We start from the raw sequence: 21,018 nt of genomic DNA, 5'->3' as shown, positions 1-21,018 counted from the left end.
TCTTAAAGTTGACAGTTGTTCAAGAAATATGTGTTAATTTTGCCATTGAAATTTTATTTATTAAGAGATTTTTACGGACTCCAAAAGATATATGACTTGAGTAGGCTAGCGTTGTTGAAAATGAGCAATCCAGATTTTGCGGAGATAGAAGAACCAACTTTCCAGAACAAGATGCCCCTTCAACTAATAAAACAGCAGAATTTATGTTACCACTGAGTTTAGTGAAAGCCAAAATCTTGTTCTGCGCCACGAGTCTTTGACCTATTAAAGAGCAGAAAGACTTTGTGCATGTCTGATCTGAGGTTAAGCGAAGGCGGCTATGATTCAGAAAGATGTATAGCAAAGAAGCACAATGGGAAAGCCTAAGAGATCAGGAAAGGACTACACAAATCCACTTCTCAACTTTGCTCATCTTTAGGACTATTTTATCCAGTGAAGTTATCTTGGGTGACTAATTCAACATCATGGGATCTCATGCAAGCGAATTCATTTCAGTGCAAGTGTCTAACAGAAGCTGGGAAGGTAGTACAAAGATCTCTGAGCTCCTGAAGAAAAGGCCTATGTGCTCGCAAGGGATTTTTAATGAACCTTTCTTCCTTTAAGAATCTGCTTTCATATTTTCCTTTCTCTCCTTTTATTACCCCCCTGCCCCCCAATCAGTCAATTTTTTCTGGTGGATTGGGTCACCAACCAAACCCACAGCGACACCTGCTGGCCAATCGGGAATGGCGGGAGTAAGTCTCTGCAAAGGCTTTCTGCCTGGCCTGTGGTAAGCAACGGAGTATATTGAAACAAACATTAAGTCCTATCGAATTAGTTCAGAAACTTAGTGAGAAAAAATTGAGTGAGAATTACTTTCCAAGTGCAGCTTTAGAGGGGTAAACTTTTCAGGAAAATTGGCCTGAACTATTACAAACATAAAATTTTAAGATTCTAAGGGGTTTGACCTCATAAAAATGAGCCAAAAATACATCCTGTAATACACACCAGTGATTAAGCCTTAAGAAAATTGTTACACTAATTACTCATTGACAGTCACTTTTTTTACATTGGTTTTTATCAGCTACACTTGGAGTCCAAAGATTTCATGTAACACTGACTGAATGAAGGCCCCGAAGATACACAGGGGAGTGTGCTGAACACGCATTTGTTCCTTTAAAAATACTGACTAGACCTTCAACACAAAGGGTTAACCACTGAGGTTTAAAACACTCAGTCCTATCACTTCCCGAGGACTTCCAGATCTGAGGACTTCTCAGACCAGTGTCTTTACTGAAGAAAATTAATATTTTTGTTAATCCTGGGTATTTCTGCATTGGTTATTTTGGCTGGGAATGATTTTTTGAGGCTATTTGCTTTGTTTTAAGCAAATCCATTTCTAACTGGAAAGTACAAATTGTAGTAAAAACAAAGACAACAGGAATATTTTTTAACATGAGTCCGTTTTCTTAAAATATTTACACTTTTCCTTTGAAAGTTAAATCCTAGGAAAAATTCCCCATACGCATGTTCATATTTGAACTGGGAGGTGGTCCCCGAGGACTTGTAGCAGCACATGTGTACTGGTCTTCTTCATCCTCACTCCATGTTCTGAAAGCCGAAGCTTCGTTTTAGCATGACCTTAGGAGAATAGTGATACTCGTGGCATTTCCTGGTATTCGGTGGAAGGAATGTTTTTATTTGACTGCGGATGTCACTTGGTTTACAGGAAAGACTTGGTAACGTGTTCATGCCAATACTGCACTTACCCCCAATTTCTTGCTATGTAGGAAGAACACATGTCAAAGCTCACTGTTTGTTAAATGGAAAAGATTCAGTACACCAGAAGCTTCTATTATAAACATTGTGACTTCGTGCAATTTACAAAATGTTCTATCTCCATTAAACAATAAACCCTTGACCCCAGAGCTCAGCTTCGTGATTCTGTGATTTGAGAAGGTAGACATAATGGTTGGCAATAATAAATGAAAAGTTCAAGAGGTTAAGAAAAACTGTTTAATTATTTCTGTAGAGCATGGGCTGCAGAAGCCTTGTATGTCTGCCTTCTTCACAGTGGAAGGGCTGTGTGGAAGGGGCCCCTGGACGCAGCCCAGGAGGGGCATAAAAGCAGGTTGCTGGCCCTCAGCTGTGTTTATGAACGCATGGTCTCTAGATACCCTTCCATCTCTGAACCTTGCAGCTCCTGCCAGGGGAGAGCCACTGCCAGTCCCAGAGCTCAGCATCTGTTTTCCAAAGAGTTTGGATTTGTTAGCATGAGAAATTCATTGCTCATAGTTGCTTCCCAGCTGTGGCACTGGTGAGTGTTGCCTTTTTGCCTTATTTATTTGTAGAAAACCATGTTCTGTCCTCTCTTGGAGGGTTTCTTATATAACTAGTCCTGGACACATGCTGCTGTGTTCTCAATACCAGACCCATTAAGCTGCCTTGTGAGCTAATGAGCTCCTCCTTAAGAGCCTCCTCATTTGAACTTTACAAGGTCAAGAGCAGAGGTGATGTCCCACATGAAGACAGGACCTGGCAGTTCCCTAGGCACCCTGTTCTCTAAATCAGATGTCCGAGAAGTAGGCCAAGGCTATAGACTGGGGCCTTGGTCGGAGAAACAGTCTAGGGGGAGCTCTCATTAGAGCTTTGGAGGCCAGATACAGAGCCTTCCCAGAACAGAATGACTGCAGCAGATCTGGGACTTCCTCACAGGGTCCACAGCGCACTCAGAGCAGGAGCCAGTAAAGAATACACAGCATGTCTAGACCCAGGGTTTTAAGGGGAGTGCACAGACATTCTTGTTGCCAAGATGAATGTGAATTCTTTAGAGCTTTCTAACCCTCAACTCATCCCAAAAACTTTTACAGTAAATTGCTATCTGTCTGATTCCATCTAGACTTGCGGAAACCGGATCAGGGGCAGCTGCTTAGAAATTTAGATCGGGGGGCCTTGGCTTCTGAAACACGTTGTGAAGGCTGCCACGTGGGAAGTGAAAAGGAATTGGCTCTGTTGTAACTGAGGATTTTTTCATTATAATCTGAAAAAAACATGGAAATTGAAACTTTAATGAAAGAATTGCAGCATTTTATTCATTCCTCCTCTTAATGTGAAAGACACTGCTATCAGCGTGCCTGGTAAAAGAGGGGAAATTCACTTTTTTCCCAAAGTGTGGGCCATCAGAGGGGAGGCATGGAGAAGGCCGTGTGAGAACCAGAACTACATGTTACAAAGGTCCGGATCCCATTATTTCCTATTTGGGTAATCTTTGGGAAACTACTCAACTTCTCCAAGCCTCAGTTTTCTAATCTGTAAAATAGGAATAGTAATAATTCTGACCTCAGAATGTTGTAAGGTTTAAATGGCAAAATGCACCTAAGAAGATAGGCTACATAGGTTCTGGCACCACTCAGTCATTACCAACAATAACTACTATCAGTAAGCTATCGACTGCGAGTGTGATTTAAAGCCAAACTTAACAACAATATTCTGTGTCACCTCAAATTTCTTCCCTCTCCTTTGGCTCAGGATCTTCCCTTTGGCATCATCCAAAGGAATGTATAATAGAGTAGATGAAATGCTTCTCGTTTCCAGTCTGTTTGAGATAATAATGAAATAATCATTTTGGGAGAAAAGACTATGTTCTAGGATCAAGTGTCTTTATTCAGTTCTTATTCTATGCCATTGTCAGATAACTGTGGGCAAGAGGGAAATGACAAACTTCAGGGCCTCAGCCCTATCTCAGACAGACGGGAGAAGAAGCACCTGACTGGGTACAAGCCATCTTGTCCACAGGAAGAGAAAGCCCAGCTGAACCAAAAGTCAGGGATGGGCTAGAGAAGAACTTCTCAGCCACCGTGACCACCCACTCCTCAGATGGATTGGAGGCACACTTTCCCAAGCCCTTCCCAGCCCCCTTCAACTCCTCCAAGTAAAAGCTGTTTGTCTGTTTGTCCAGATGCCACATACTTTTTTAATGTGAGCTGCAGAGGGAAGAAGATAGGAGAGCCCCAGGTGCGAGGCGAGAGGCCAGGATCAGGATGAGACTGGTGGGGCACGTGCCTCAGACACACAACTTAAAGGATGCCAAAAAACTCAGTAATAAATACAAATACCATTTCAACGCACTGTCTTAAAATAAAAACTAATGCATAAAACCCCAGGATGAACAAAATATAAACTTAACTATGGCTAGGACCATGCAGTTGAGAAGTACCAGGCATGGGCCGGATTGGGTCCAACTTGGACTGTGGCCACGCGAGGCGAGACTGTGATGCTGGCAGAGTCGGATGGGTGTCAGGAAGCCCCAGTGGAAAAGCCTGTAAATGGACCTTGTCCCCCGAAGGCCTCGTCCCATCATTGCTTTATTCTGGACACATGTGAACCTCTACAACAGACTGGCTAGGAGACAATTTGAGGAGTAGGCTCCAAACTGCCCCTGGGTTCAGGATTCATTCAAAGTTGGCAAAATTTTACTTTTGAGTTCAAAGGGAAAAACCACTTATCAAAGAGCTCAAGAGATTTCTTGAACCCAGACCTAGTATTTACCTTGCAATATTTTAATGGATGAGGGTTAAATGATTCCAAAACACACAGATTAAATTTCCCTAGAATATACATGGTTTGGGAAAATGAAAGGGAAATGGTGCTTTGAGCAAAATACATTTGGGGCTCTGCTGTACCCCAAATATTTAAAATATACTGCCAAACTTGCCAAACCCTAAGTGCTTCTGGGCTCACACAGCCCAGCTCTCAGCTTGAGAATACTTTTCACCGTTGTTTTCCCCAAGCAGCTGTGGCTCATGAGAGGAAGTCTGAAACTCAATTTTCTCTTCTGTAAATAAAGGCCTCTCCACATCTATAGGCCTAATGTCCACACCAGAAGGCAAGAAAGAAAGGCAAACACAAGTCTTCCAGGCCTTGTCATCCACACAGGGTTATCACACAATTAGGCAGTGAGATGCTGACTTTGCAGGACCGTCTCCAATTAAACGAACAGCACTGATTCTCCCATGATGTTACACTCCATCGCGAGGCCCTGGGAAAACGCTGTCACCAGGTTCGTGAGTCCTTACTGAAAGCTGTATGCACAGATCAACCCAAGAGTGTTGGTCTGCTCAAATTTAGATACAAGCACCAGGTGGGGTTCCAAGTAGGGGCACGATCCATTTGGGCGATGGAAGCCGGTGGCTGAGGGACTAGAGCAAATAGCTGCATTGTGACAAAAGCCAAAAAGTTGTGTTTGAGGAAAAGTCTAATTAGATATACGTGACTCTCTTTCTAATTCTCCTAATGCGGGATTAGATATGGGTACCAAACACATAAAAAAAATCTTCTGAGTCAGAGAACTCAAGGCATCCACTAAGCCCTGGCGATGCGCACGGTTCTCCAATTTGCAAATGGGTTAGCAGGGCAGAATTGAAGTGTTTCCTTTCGTGGGTTTGTTTTGTTCTTTCGTTGGCATGAGAAGCCAGGCACATTTCTTTGACCTTGGAAGCAACGAAGGAGTCTTATTCATTGGGGTTTGTGAATCAACAAAGAGGAATGGCGTTTAATATTTAAATATGTCTCATGTAGCCATTAAAAATCTTTTACGAGTGTTAAGCCATTATTGAATCAAGATGGGCTGTAGGTCACGGACCCTTTCCTGGCACTCCCACAGTGCTAATGAGACAAATAGCATCTCTTCACAGGCCCGCGGCTGCCTCCAGCGCTGAATTCAGTGTGCCTGCTGCAGTTACAAATTCGAAAGGAAAAAAATTCGCATTAGAAGAATCCTACCCCAGGAACTTTTTCCTTTTCATTGTCTGAACAAGATCAACAACATAAAACACAGTTTCCAACTCAATTAAGGTCAGGTTGGGGTTTTTTTCTTCCTGTGTATGTATTTGAAGGTGCTGAGTAGGGAATATAGAACAAAGACAATGAAATACATGGATATTAATAACACACATATACGGCTGTTGTTCACTGGTGACCATGGGAGTTACAGCCCTAGAAGTTATTTACCACCTTACGTTTATAGATGGCATTGTGTTCCACGCCCACCTAAGTCATCCAACTCTTTCCATGGCAACAAAGTGATGACAGAAGGAAAGAACAACAATGGCCAAAGCATGGAAAGCCAATAAACGATGAGCACGCTGCATAAGTAAAATACATGAGTGAGCACGGACGCTATAGATTTTACATAGCAACTTGCTGGGGAAGATTTACCTTACTAATGACTGATATCCTACACTCGCCGACATCAAAGCTTTATTATACCCCATTGCCAAACCATATTCTACAGAGAGAAGCAATCGCACGTATGAACAGTTAAGACGCTTATTATATATGTGAGTGTCCCCAAATGAACTTCTTTCACTCTACCCCAAAGAGGATACAGTTCCCTACTCTGCTGCCATCAGAGCATGGCTCCCCCAGAACCCTCGACAGTAATTTAATGGCAACAGTCACACTGTGACCATGAAACACAAATGAGTGTAGTTTCCAGAGCATATATTCAGCACAAAACGTCATCATAGCCTATTTCTATATCGTGTTGAACAACTTACTACATCCTTAAGAAGCATTTATTAAAATGAAACAACAAATGATCATGTGGTGTAGACCTCTGAGTGCTGCCTTTGATAGTATCTGATTTTTGAAATCAATATTGACAGGGAAAAGAACAATTTCCAGTGTTTTTTCAACTACACTCTAATGCTAAGGCATTTAGAAGAAATTTTCACAATTGGCAGGTGGTAGTGAAAGGCCAACAAGGATTCCATCAGATATCTTTGAGTTAGTTTACCTTGGTTGCTGCATACTATTAATAATAGTGCTATAATCTTCAACAAAAGTTCATCAAGCTGCACTGATGTTTTCAAGATTTGTTTCGTCATAAGGGGTAACAATGGCTCATTCAAGTTGCTCCAAAGTAAGAGGCACGGGAGAAATGAGATTGGAAGTAGAAAGCAGACATGAATTGAGATGGCTTTTGCAGTGTGTCTCTGTATGAATGTGTGTGTATGTGTCTTTCTCCCTTGCTCTCCGGGACTGCATGGGGCCCCACTCACACCTGCTCAGTGCTTCTCTGCCTGGTTCTCCCCATTCCCTTGGTCCTTGCCTTCAGAATTTCAGCCTGTAATTGCTACCCTGGCTGCAAGTCTACCTTGTGGCTTTTCAATTCAGTTTCTAAAGCTAACCTACTCAGGCTCTGAATTTCCTCAGTTCTTAATTCCAAGAGAGCAGAGAGACGATGTCTCTGTTTTCCACTGAGACACCCCTGCTGGAAGTCACAACAAGCCTGAGAGGCCATTGTTGGATCCTATGGGTACCATTAATCCAATCTGAAGTCACTGATTCAGCAGGGCTTTGGCCATGAGGGGAGACCGCTCACAACACTGAGGGTATGAAAATGGCAAAACACTATACCAGTAAGCAGCCACCACCAGGGGTGAGCAGAAACAGGATGACTGATGGCCACTGTGTGTCCAATGAATGGGGGACTCTTTTTCATTCCAATCTGGAAACAATTCAAAAGCAAAAGTCTTCTCCTTTGTATTTTTTTGTTAAAAGGGAAAAAATCTTAGACTGTAAGAGTACACATAAAAAAGAAGGTATTCCTTGCTAAAAAGTAATGAGGCAAGCATTTTTCAGACTGACGTGGGTGGAGCAAGGTATCCTCAGAAACAAAATTGGTTAGACCTAAATGACAATGACAACAACAAGACCCTGAGACATGAAAATGGCCCTGCTAGGACAGTCTGTGGAAGAGTGAGGATGACACTCAGAAGGGGAACAGAGACCAGCAGAGAACAATATCAAGAAGATGCTGCTGGTTTTACTATGTCATTATTTTCAGAATCCATATTAATGTCTTTTATTAGCTATCCTGGGTCTGGGTTTTCAACAGTCCTTAGTTAAGAGGGACTCTGAAAAGAATGTACAAACCAATTGTGTTCTTGTTAATCATTTGCGACTCATATTTATGCTTACATTAACTGATATATAATAAACTAAACAAGATTTTCAATCCACAGTAGAACTTAAACGCACATATCTCTCATTCATTTAATCTGGAAATACATATTTCTGTTGTTGCCCATCCTGAGTGACTTTAAGAGATAGGGAAACTGCACAGCAAGGCTGTTTTGAGCTTTTTCTTTCAGATGGTGTTTTTAAGCAATCACCTAGACCCTTATTATCTTCTTAGCCATCTCCCCAACTGTTTTAAGGAAAGAAACAAAAAGACCAGCAATCTCCTAGTTTGCAACTCTATTCTCAATCCACAATAGAACAAGAAGGGAGGAAGTTTCCCAGAGAACACATTTTAACCTATTGTTCTGTTGTGTATGTGTGTGTGTCTGTCTGTCTGTCTGTCTGTGTTGTAGGACTTAGAGGTAATGCCCAGGATAAGCTAATTCAAAAATACTAAAAAATCTTCCTTTACAGCACTGGAAACTAAACTCAGGGCAGTGAGAGAGCATGCCTGTATTGTTTCTGGGTGCCTAGTACAGTGTTTGGCCCAAGATAATGACTTAATTAGTATGTGTTGAATGATTCAATTAATTAATTGATAGTAGGCAGGAAGGGAGGAAAGGACAAAGGGAGGTAAGGGTCACTAATAACATCTTTACAAGATTTTCCTCCCATTTTGTTAGACATTATTATACTAGCAGAATCCAAACTCAGACAGTTTACTGAACACAGCTGTTAGATCATGCTGAGTGATAGACCAAGACCTTTTAAGATCACTACATCTAAAAGAGCAAGCCACAAAAATGGCAGTCATCCCCATCCTCAACCAAGCCAGTGTTGGGGCTCTAGAGTCATTTTCATATGTGTCTGACTTTGTGAGTTGATGTTTTGGGATTTACTAGGTTGATACCTACATTCTGACTCATATCAGACATTTTAGAAGTGAACCAAGATGATGTTAATTATGGTTGATGGCCCTCACCGTATCCATATTCTGATTACTACTTGTAGTTTTGTCATTTTAGTGCCTATTAGCTCATATCAATATCTGGTTATGAAAGTGTTCCTAATGTTTACAATGAGAAGCCTTGGTGATTATAGCCACATAAGTATGTGAATAATTGACAGGTTATGCTGCAGTGCATGCCTCACCAAGCTTCCTTTTCAAGTCTCAAGAATATATTTAAAGCTCAACACTAGACCTCAGGAATGCTTCAATTACCAGCAAGGAAGAAAAAAGCTACATTAATAAAGCTGTCAAAAAACACTCTCTGCTTTAAATTTACTTGGACAACTGGGCAATGGAAATAGTTCACTCATTTAAGGGTTGACCTCCTCTGGTAGAGATTCTACTTCATTCAGCCTTGGCTGATATGGCTCAGTGGATTGAGTGCCAGATTATGAAGCAGAGAGTCACTGGTTCGATTCCCAGTCAGGGCACATGCCTGGGTTGCAGGCCAGGTTCCCCAGTGTGGGGAGTGCATGAGAGGCAACCACACATTGATGTTTCTCTCCCTTTCTTTCTCCCTCCCTTCCTCTCTGTCTAAAAAATAAATAAATAAAATCTTTTAAAAAAATATTTTACTGCATTCAAAAAAAAAAAAAAAGAACCTTGAAATGTATTGAGTTCCTTTCTTGGTCCTCAAGAAGATAGATGGAATGTCAATCTTGACAAAAGTGCTATAAAGTCGACTAGATTGCCAAATTTATATTTCAGATTCAGTGCAATTGGCATAGAGAGAAGTGAAATGTGTGTTTGTATATATATATATATATATATATATATATATATATATATATATATATCTCAACAAGATCATATTATAGTAGCCTCAATAATTTTCAAAGGACCCAGCAATAAAATAATCTGGTGTAGTGCATACCACCCAAAGATACAATTAAGTACCAACTAACCTTACTTTGACTCCATTAGAGAAGGTTCCACAGTGTGGAACTGAAACTAACCCAACACATGCTAATAAAGAGTTCTATCCTTTCCCACAAATTAAGATACATTTCATACAATACTATTTTAAAGAATATTTCAAGTTTCAGGGATAACTCCAAATTTTTGTAATACAAAAAGTGTGGTAAGATTTTTAAAATAATAATAATTGACAAAATGTAAAGACTTTGTTAAAATTCAAATTCGTGTTTATTTTTAGTGCACATAATGTATTTTGCAATCTTTACGTCAATCCAAGTGAAGATAATCTCAGAGTATTCCTCTAATGCTAGGATTTTTTATTTTAAACTGTCCACAGATAAACTTGACAAATTCCTCACTCTGAATCCCATATTTGTGTAAACTAATCCTTTTTACTCAAAATAGAATATATTCCTATCACCCTACTGAGTGACTCCTACTTCAACATATCTCTCGATTTGTCTGAGGTTCTTCTCAGCACCTTACCTTAGACGAAGGTAGCATAACAGAAAATGTTACAATCTTAGTGTTGTAAGAATCCTTAAAGGCCAACTCATCCTGTTTTCTCATCATAAAGAAGAGGACACAAAAGTTCAGAGAGTTCATTGACCCATTCATGGCCATGTACAAAAACACAGTGGCAATGCTTGGACTGCAGCTCAGTTCTCTGCCTCTGCTGTGACTTCCTTTCTGTGGCGTCCTCCACCAATGCCAGACGCTTCTCAGCAGCCACCACCACTTTTCCTTCCTATGCAAATTATACCCAAGAAATGTAATGATTCAACCGAGAAAGTGTTCAGTGTGTACCTACATGTGTGGCACTCTAGAAAATAAGGTAGGCAAGTACAAAGCTAAGGTTTGGGTCTCTGTCCTTGGGAGGAAAGCAGTTCCCAGATAACCAAGGAGTACGCACAGTTGGTAACCTTACTGAGGAGCTGCCACATAAAAAGTCAGTTCTGGGAAAGGTCCGGAGCTAAGGGGGAGTGTTCCGGGCTAGAAGACCTCAGAACGCTTTGAGAAGTAGGTGGCATTTGAAGGTGATGAAGATTGTAGCAGATGGCTTTGGTATTCATGCTGGTGAGAGTTCATTCTGCCAAACTCCACTTTAAACTACTAAACATTATATAATTTAAAAATATAGTAGATTATATCTGGTCCATGGGTAGCAGGTCAGAACGTCACTACAGAGTGAACAGATGAGCCTGCAGTACACTACTGCACATTTATTAATGGCATTGTCTAAATTATTCATGTAAATAAATCTGTCCCCAACACAATGCTTTCATTTTACAGTAGGGCATTAAGGACAAGTATGATTTGTTTTATGGATTAAAAAAAATGATAATCAGAGAAATAAAAAACTTTCCCACAGACACATGGCTGACAAATTGCAGACCTGAAGCTAAAACCCATTTCTCATTACTCCCTGCATTGTCCACACCCCCATGTTGTCCTTACAAGTTCACTGCTTCCACATCCATTTTTATGAGCATTGAATAAGATAGGGGGAAGAATAAACACAAGGCCACAAACTTTCAGAATACCACCACAGAACTGATCTTGATACATCAGATGTAGCTGCTACACACTCCGAACTCCCTCACAACTCACTCTCAGGACTGTGATCAGCAGCCCTAGTGCTATCAGACAGCGTCCCCTCGATGCAGTCCATCAGGCGTGGCATATACATTTGCCATCTTTCTCAAGGAAACTGGAAACACCTGGATCATGTTAGGTCACTTCTGAGTTTCTACAGCTGGATTTTATGCTTCTCCCCTCTTAAGGAGTTGACAATCTGGAAAAATCTTGATACGCAGCCAAGAAAACAAGAGCCTTTCATTTTGAGCATAGACATTTCTATATGTTCTGGCGAAGGAGTGAAGTGGGGAGAGTGAGTTGGAAATTATTCCTTATGGTGGATAAATAAAAGTGTGGGCAGTAAGAAAGATGGGTCATGACCTTCTAGTACAGACATATGAAAGCAAGGAAAACACCCCATTTTCCACCTAAACAATCCTCTTCAACATAACAAGCGGCTGCATGACTCAGTAGCCTCGGTGAGCAGTGCCCGTATTCTGGCTGGACCATCTGTTGCGTGGGTCCCTGCAGCTGGGCCTCCACTCTGCCAGTCCTCCACCCTCTTGCAAAGAGACACTTGAAAAATCTCACTCCAAGTAAAGGGCAGGGGGCCAGGGGTGGGGTGGCTCTGCTTACTCTGTCGTACACAAATGATTTCTCTGGTCAGAAAGCTTCTGATGTAAAATTAGTCATCAATTTAGCTATTTTTTCCATGAGTCTAAACCCTGGCCTTCTGAATGTAGTGTGTAGATGTAAAATATCCCAACCATGGGAAGAGCTACAGTTTCCAGGACATGAACTTTGAGGCTAACAAAGTTCAGAGTAAATTTGACATTAACCGCACATCGCTTCCCTACCCAGTCTATGCCGGGAAAAGTCATCATGCTGAAAACAAGAAAAGAAGGTTCCCTACCCAAGGCCACATGAAATACTCTGTGACAGTGTGAAACAAGGACTGTTTGGCTTTTCACCTACGGCAAGAATAGACCAAGGTATACAGGGGCGGGTGTCATACATGCCACTTCTCATTTACAAATTATGAAATGTACGCATCACCCAACAGGGAGAAAGCCAAGGAGAGAGGGGAAGTTCCACATGGTGCTGTATCATTTTCTTGACCAAATTGGAATTATTCACACATCTATTTATTTCCCATCAGTGTATGATTCAGTGCTTGTGTACAGCTAGAGATATGAGGGCAAGTGTGTCTCTTGTTAAAAGGCAGTCCCACTCATACATCTGATCTACCCCAATCAGATGCTGTATTTCTGATTGATTTCACTACACTTGCATGCTGACTGCTGTCCAGCCAATGAACATTAAAAGTAGATTGCCATGCTTCCAGCTATACTCTCACAATTGTCCAAAACTTTACTGCTCCTGATCTGGCACCATTCTGATTCCACCCAGTTCCTAACTTTTGACTTTACCTACCATTGGCCAACCTGAAGGCAGCCCCTTATATTCAAGGGCAGCACTTGTCTGTGCTAGTGTTAAGTTTCCATGCTCCCTGAAGAGAGTGGATCTGAATCGTTGTTTGACTTGTTCCACTTTTGGACCCTGAGATGATAACTTCTGCCTCCTTCTATCTAGCTCTCATCCCTGGGACCTGAACTGCAAACCTGACATGTCAAACCTCAGTCCCCCAGGAGTTGGGGGTGGGGGTGGCACAAACCATCTATTTCTCTATTGTGTAATGAAAACAGTAGCAATAAGGAGCATTCCTACCTCCTCATTATTAACAACCAAAAGCTGTGATGTGTTTGCTCCTGTTTAGAGAACTCTGCTAGTCATTAAAAAAATACTTTAAACATTCTCTGCCTTCCATGAGATAATATTGGCAATAGCAATACCCATAATATTTCAATCATTGCCAAGACCACAGATAAATAAGACATTAGGAGAACCTACATAACACGCTCATATATTTTGCATGGTGAGGGATATGCAAGAGTCAATCTTCTTCCATCAGAAAAAGTATCATACAAGAGGATAAGTTATTAGGATCCTTGAAAACCCGCAGTGAAACAATCTAGGAAGATTGGCAAAGGAAGAAATTCTAAGTACTCAGCAAGTACTCAGACTTAGAACTGAGCAGGACAGATGGCCAAAGAGAGAGGATGCTCTGGAAGGAAGCATATTAACAGAGAAGATGAGGAAATAATAGTAGCTACTGCTCATTATGTATAAAGATACCAAGGTTTAGAAAGGACAGGCATTTTTTCTGGATCCAGGCTATGCTACCTCCCTGCCTTGGATTTGCTCAGAACTTGTCTCCTATTGCCCATGATCCTTCAGGAAGCTTTCTCAGCACCAAGAACAGTCTGGTAGGTGATAGGAGAGGTTTTCATCTTTGCTGGAGGACGTTTCATCTCTGCCTCTGCATGCTGGGCCAGCCAGGCCTTACTGCTGCAGCTATTTCTGGACTCTGAGGTCATTATGGACATGACTGAAAGCATCTCTCCTGTCACCTCCCACCCAATCTCCTGATTCCTGCCAAAGGTTTTGTTTTAGTCACTGTGGCACAAGATGCCATGAGACCCTTTAGTGTTCACGTACATGGACTGGTTCACATGGTTCTGAAGTGTGCAGGAATGCTGGCTGGCAGGTCTCCTGGCTTGCTGCTACCTGCCCTGTGCCCTGTATACTAAGGCTCACACTAAAGAGGCAGCTGCTAGCTTGGGTCTGGCCTTCCACGGTGGCTATAAGAGGATCAGTTGGTGTAACTCAGCAATGTGGAGGAGTCATGAGGCAAACTTCGACTACTGGGAGATGGAAACTGATGGATAGATAAATCCTTCTTGCTTCCTTCCCATGGGTGGACTATTCTAAGACACGATACTTTTTGTGACCTCTCTGAAGATGTCTTGAAAGACTGAGCAATTGACAACATTGGTTACAAGGCTGTGGCCAGCTTGGAAACATACCACTTTGTATTTGCTCCTCCTCCTTTGCTGTCTCACTCTTTTTCTTTCACTAATGTTTCTCTGAGATGGCACTCCCCATTAAAGTGATAATGCATAAAATTGGCCTGAGGCTTTCTTTTCCAGGCTAACAGTGGGCTAAGGCAAGTGACATCCTTAATGCTACACAACTTAGGAGTGACAGAGCTGGAACTTGAACCCAAGCCAAGTTCACCTATGATAAGCAGATGAACAGAGACCCCAGGTGGTCATGTAAACATATGAAAGAGTCAGAATTTAACAACAACAACAACAAAACAATGGCTGCCCTGTCTAAATTCCCAGACAAGAAAGGAGCGGAGCAAAGCCAGAAAACAAATGCCACACTCTGTAATTTTGGCTGTCTGCAATCAGGTCTTCTGCCTCCCACCTTTCCATCAAACGAGATGCCTTGCAATTATTGGTGGTCTTAATTTATCCTAGGAGAAGAAATTATCTAATGAAGACAACAGAATTTTGTTTCTGTGTGTAATTTTTACTCTGTTTTCCTCTAGAGCACTCTCTCTAAAATGGGTACCAAACATCACTGGTTACTTCACAAGAGATTCTGTTTCCACTAGCTCTTTGATTTTAAGATAAACAGGAACCAGAGAGAGAGGGGAGGGAATTTCAGGGGAAAGGGGGAAGGATTCACAGGAACAAGTATAAAGGACACATGGACAAAAACTAACAGGGGTGGAAATGGGAGGGAGGTGGGAAGCACTGGAAGGGGGTGGGCTGGGATGGGAGTAAAAGGCAGAAAACTGTACTTGAATAATAATTAAATAAATTATTTAAAAGATAAACACTTTAATTTTAGAATCTTAACCACAAAATACAAATGACCACAACTGTTGCATTTTTACTACCTTCATATTCTATATAGATTTTTCAAGAACACTGAAGTGAAAACTCTCTACATGAGCAATAATAGTAGAACACCCTCCTGGAAAAGTCCACTGTCTTTAGCAAAGAGATGTAAGTCTGTCTTTGATCTTGTACTGTCTTTAGGAGCTGTAGATTTTTACAATGAGCATTGACATTCCAGTAATGAAGAGAAGATCTCCAACATGTATTTGTCAGCTCAACCTCATAGATTTTCATCTAATTTTCTCCAATAGTGGAAGATGGACCACACATTACCAAATAAATCTGCTCTGGCTTCTCTTTCAGCAAACTGTGCATCTTCTCCCTGAAGTACTATTAAGAGATGACACAAGAGTTTCCTTGGACTTTACCAGTTTTTGTAATCCATCTCCTTAATTCTCATTACAGTCTCTACAACATGCCCAGATTCAAGCAGCAGCATCATTGTCTTCCTAATCCTCTTGTGCATGCCCCCTCACCCATTTCCATCCAGGTCAATTCAATTCATTAGCAAAGATCACAGAGGAGTCTCCTTGTCTTCATAAAAACACCATGACCATCAGAGAAAAAAACTAAAAATATTTCAGTTGTCCCATCTGAAAACCTTAACCACAAATTTTAGAACCAATAATATATCTAGTATTAAAATATTTATTTTTCTGCAAATGTGCCCAGAAAAACCTCTTTGAAGGCAAAAACAAAATCTTGAACTGAATCCATTTGGAATTTCTGCCTTAGTGAAGTCTAGGTTTCACACCAGTTGACCTTCAGATCTTCAAGGAAGTACCAGGAAAGCTGGAGGTGGTCTATTAGTAAGACTGGCTAAATAAGGTAGTCAGAGGCATCACTGATAAATTTCATAGCTTCTATCTGCCATCACTATTGCTATAAAATTGTATGTGGTTGAAATAGAGATTAAGGGCAACCCTGGATAGGAAAAGAAGTCACCAGTCAAGAGGTGGGTGCGGAAGTAGAAAGTGTCATCCAATTCTTTACCCTGAGCAAGACACTGGCAGTGAGTATTTCAGTGACTAGAAATATGCCTGAGGGCATCATGTCATTTTTAGACTTGGAAGCCACCTTCTCTCTCTCTGCTTATATGCCAACAGCAGAGGGGTTCCCAAGCCATGGACCTGCATAAGCTCAGTTCCCCCAGGAGTGGGACCACGATGCTTGCGGAGGACGGGTTGCTCATCAAGAACTCTATTTTCTCATGAAGTAATCATTACCGCTCAAGGTAATAGAATCAAAAGGATTTTGGCATTAAAAACAGAACTTCACTATATAGAATAAATTATAAGAAAACCTGTCATTCATTTGAAACAGAAAAAAATAATCTTTTATTGGCTTTTTTAAAAAGTTTAAATTTTTGTTTGTTTGTTTGTTTATATTTTGACTTCGATGGTTTCTTGGAATGTGTTCAAGCCATTTCAAGATGGCCAAGTGATTCACATGCCATGCAAACTGTACAGACCAAAGTACATCCAAAGAAATCCAAGGAGGGGAGATCATCCATTTGATCACTTTTCCATTTGAAGGAGAATCGCCACGTTTTTCCTACTAGGAATTCAGCTTTTGTACTGTGGTTGATGCTGAAGTGGAGACAGGATCAGGAAGCAAGGAGCTGTGGCCTCTGAGGCAATATTAAGTGTGGGGAAAACAATCTACATTTGTTAGGATTTTGGACTGAAGATGCAGTGACCCACAAATCAAGGAGTCAAGGGCTGCCTTTCTCCCAGAGATAACGCTATCTCACTGAGGGCCCAGAGGGAAAGAGTGGCACCTGAAAAACCCGTCAGCTCCATGGTGGAATAAAAAAGGAGAAATAGAGTGACCTCCCATGATTCTCTTCTCTCAAGACTCTAATTAGGGAAACACCAACATGGTTAAAAGAAAGGACAAGCTGAAAAAAAAGTCTTATTGATTAAAGTGACCACTCTTTCCTAGGAAATTATCACAATGATCAACCTCTTAATGATTTTTATAATTTTTTATCTTTTTCCCCCCAAACTCAGGTGGTTTTATATTGTTTTCCACTTGGAGTGGCAGAATTTAATAGGAACGTTGGCACAGAAGAATGAATCAGAAGAAGAGAGAAGGAAGCAAACATTTTTTAAAATATTATAACAGTGAAGGGTCTGGTAAGAGTGTCATGAAAGGAATCACTGAGGTCATAAAAGAAATTTAGCTGTAAGAAGATGATATGGGATAGTACTTCTATGTGGAAAAAAAGATTTTATTTTGTATAACACCTCAAGATAGAACTAAGACTAAGATTCACTATAACAGAAAGATTTCATATTATTTTAAGAAGAACATTGGAATTGTCTAATGTTTGAACATGCTGTATAAATAAGGAGTGAGCTTTTCAACACTAGAAATATTTTAATAGAAACTAGATAACTCCTTGTCAGGGATGTTGTTAAGGGAATGTCTCCTTGGAATTATGATTGAACACTATTTCCAACTAAAATATTCCCTAAGTACCAATCAGTCCTGGTAATTACGATTAAAGCTTTTCAAAATAAAAAAGCTGGCCCAAGTCAACAAATTTACACAAGCTACCATTAAGATGGAATTATCCAGCCAGCCAGCCATTGACTGACTAATTCTATGGGCCCCTACAATATGCCTGTATGATTTCAGGCACTGCAGTACAGTAATGAGAGAGTGGGTAAGAGTACTGCCTTCACAGTACTCTTGAATTCTTATGGGTATACCACATAATAATAATTTTTACAAACAATACATAAGATAATTTTAGACAATGATAAATTCTATTGAGAAAATAATAGGCTAGAGAATGGAGGAGGGCAGCGACTTTAGCTGGGGTAAATAAGGAGGTCCTTCCCTAGGAATGTCATGTGAGTTTAAGACCTGAATAAATAGAAAAAGTTGGCCATGTCGAGATTTGGGGGAAGAGAGGTTTAGGCAAGGGAAAGAGTAAATGGAAGGGCTTCTGAGGAAGATAAGAGTCTTGATCCCAAACAGAATGAAGGTCAAGTATCTCTATGAGGTGAGGTCAGAGAGAAAGGCAGGATTCATGCCACGAAGGACTGCATAGACAATGGTAATGTATTTGGGTTCCAGTCCCGTTGCAGTAAAAAGCTACCAGAACATGCTAGCAGTGGAGTGGTATGGTCTGATTTACTTGTTTAAATTGCTCTGGCTACTGTGTAGAAAATATCTGTCAGGAGTCAAGGGTGAAAGCAGGAAGTCTGGTTAGGAAGTCTGGCTAGGTGAGCACTAATGAGGACTCAGGAAGTAGTGTAATTCAAATGGCACGCCGACTTCTTTTGAGACATTAAGACAGGCCACAGTCTGAAAGCTGTTCAAAATAGAAGTGGTTTAACAGTTTGCGTGTGTTTACATTTATATGTATATGTACATGTCTGTGTGTGTGGATGTAACACCTTAAGGATGGTACACACAGTATTTTTAAAACTGACAGCAGAAGTTAAATGAAAAGGAAGCTTTGATATTTCAAGGATTGAAACTGATGGAAATTTAACAAAAAGAAAAAACAAAAATGCACATCAGGTTTTTTTTTATTTGCCCCATAAACACTGTTTTCCAAGGAAAGTAAAAAACCCACTGTGTCTAGTTAGATAATTAGAACTAAATGATAATGAAAGGTGGTGTTTGACGCCTGCTGGGATGGACTTCCTTCTCCAGCTGTGAGAAGACAACAGGGGACCCAAGCACAGACTGAACCTGGAGACCTTTTCATGGCCGGCTTGCCATAGAGCCACATGGGACGATTAACCAGTGATAAGCACCACCAGGTTTGTTCAACAGGGGAGAATGGAAAAGATAACTTGCAAGTATTTATTCTCATTGTTCTGTATTTTACTTTGGGAGAAAATATGCAGATGTTTGGAAACTGCAGGTAATGTGTCCCATTCAAACCAAGATAAAAACATTGGTTTTATGTGCAGATGGATAAGCCATCAATCACTTGGCTGAAGGTGGGAAATCTTTGCTTTAGTCATCAACACTCCCAAGTGTAATCCTACCTGTGTTAAGCAGGGGGAATTCTGTTTTTCGACTGTGATTTGATATTGAGAAATAACATGAGCAGATAAGCTTTATAACAGCACTAGAACCTGTTATTATTTCTAATAAATGAGAACCACTGGGCTTCATGAGCTGGACTCTGGCTAGTGGTCAGTGTCTGTGATGACCAAGGTAATGCGGCAGAATCTGGATCACTCAAAGGCAGATGAGCAAGAAAGCAGAGTAGCTGAAACAAACAGTAGGGAAGGGGTGGGAGGGGTGAAGGGAGAGAATGAGGACAATGAGATAAAGAGACTAGCCTGATGACAAATTTTCAAAATTATTCCTTTACTATGTTTTTAAATTCATGTCAATGTGACAGCTACCTTAGGAGAGATGCCTCTCCTAAAAACTCCGTGCTCACACATTTCACGCTCAGAGTGGTCCTGGCCCTTACGTCTTGTAAATTCCTTCCCTCCCATTCCATTGTTAAAACTTAAAGGGAGGCTGTTTTAGTTTGAAGCCTATTGGGTGGTTTCAGCCCTCAGCCTTACTTCTCTCCTTCTTCCCATCCTTGTGGTACCCAAGCCTCATCTGACCCAACCCACTCTTTTTCTGTTCATATTTTCAACCATTTCCAACAGTTGGGAATTCCAGTCAATGCTAAGGCTCATGGTGCAGCCATGTGAGAGGACAGCCCAACTTTTAGAGACATTCACCCTTGTTATGAGTAATTCCATTGCTGTGTGATTAATATGCAGTGCTTAAGAAAGATATGTCATAAGGAGTAAACAACTGTATGTATACACACACACCTATATGTGTACATGTGTAGATGTGTTTAATACACACATGTTCTAAAAAGTTGGATTAAATAGCCACAAATTGGCAATGGCTATCAATATATTCATCACTTAAACTGGGTTTACAATCTAATTCAATTATGAACAATAATTATAGGATAGCAATACAGTTTAGTGGTGAAGAACATTGTCTTTTGACCTAGGCTACCTATATTAGGACCTGTTTCACTATTAACCTATGAAAAATCCTTAAAACAGTACATAGTGATTATTATTTAAGTGTTTGCATCATCATTACCATCATCATCATCACAGTTTTAACCATCATCAACTTATGACTTTCCAAAAGGAAGGAAAAGCTGTAAAATATTATGCCAGTATTCAGTATTATTAGAAAAAAATAATCTTTTAAAATCTTTACAGATATTCAAAGATTTTTCTTTATTCAATTAAAAAACAATTATTCTGTCAATGTTTTCTGAGTGTTTACTACGCACTAAGCACTATTTATATACCAGGTGCAAGGGACAGTCACAGGCAAGGTCTCTGGTCTCATGTAGATTGAATTCCAGGGGGCTGGGCACTATGTGTGGTTCATGTGTGCCAAAATTGTCTCAAAGAAGATTCAATTTTAAAGAAGAAAACAAATAGTTTTCTTTATCCATAGGCTAGAGAGTAATATGTGTTATTGTCCTTTAGAGCTTTATCCAGATTGTGTCATTTCTATGTAAATATATCACTTCTGTTTTATAAACCACCAGAAGACTTACTACAATTACCTCTGTTTGGTCTGTCTCCTTTACAAGGTGTCTGGGTCAAAAGGAGAGAACACTATTAGGCTCCCTTAGCCAGTAACATCTTGATAATGAAAGACAAGAGAATGTGAATAGTAGGTATGATGCCGTCGAAAAAACTTCAACGGCACATATCTTAGTCACTGAAGGCTACTATAACAAAATAC

The sequence above is a fragment of the Sturnira hondurensis genome, unplaced genomic scaffold (assembly GCF_014824575.4).
Source record: "Sturnira hondurensis isolate 20B ecotype Veracruz unplaced genomic scaffold, ASM1482457v3 Scaffold0008196, whole genome shotgun sequence".
Lineage (NCBI taxonomy): Eukaryota > Metazoa > Chordata > Mammalia > Chiroptera > Phyllostomidae > Sturnira > Sturnira hondurensis.
The sequence above is the reverse complement of the archived record's forward strand: the minus strand, read 5'-3'. Positions refer to the sequence as shown.